Here is a 523-nt window from a genome sequence, read left to right on the forward strand (position 1 = left end):
TTGGGATCTTGAAACCCCTGTATTGGAAGAACTCTAGGGACCAAGAGAATCAATATATGAAATTTCAGAGAGAAACTTTCAGTAATTTTTCCAGAAATATTAACAACAAACTTCAATTTTCAAAATCCATGATAGCTACTGTTGGACATCTTGTAGAAAGATCAGTCCAAAACGCAATATGCACATCTAGGATACTACACATGAAATTTGAAACTTTAGTACTTTCAGACAAATAGCGGAAACCTTCTTAAAATATTGTAATCCAAAATGACTCCTTATCAGCCATCTTGTTGACTAATCTGTGCCAAAATGCAATATACACAAGTAGGGCCCCAAAGGAAGCCTACATATGAAATTTGAGACAGATCCTTTCAATACTTTCTGAGAAGTAGCAATAACAAATTTCTAAGTTGGCTGCCTCTTGTTGACTTTCTAGTTCCAAAATGCAATATGCAGAATATGGGTGATGTGGGAAGTTACTTATCCCAAATGTGTGAGAATAATGATTAGACTTTATTACCTG

This window comes from Argopecten irradians, unplaced genomic scaffold (assembly GCF_041381155.1).
Source record: "Argopecten irradians isolate NY unplaced genomic scaffold, Ai_NY scaffold_0364, whole genome shotgun sequence".
NCBI lineage: Eukaryota > Metazoa > Mollusca > Bivalvia > Pectinida > Pectinidae > Argopecten > Argopecten irradians.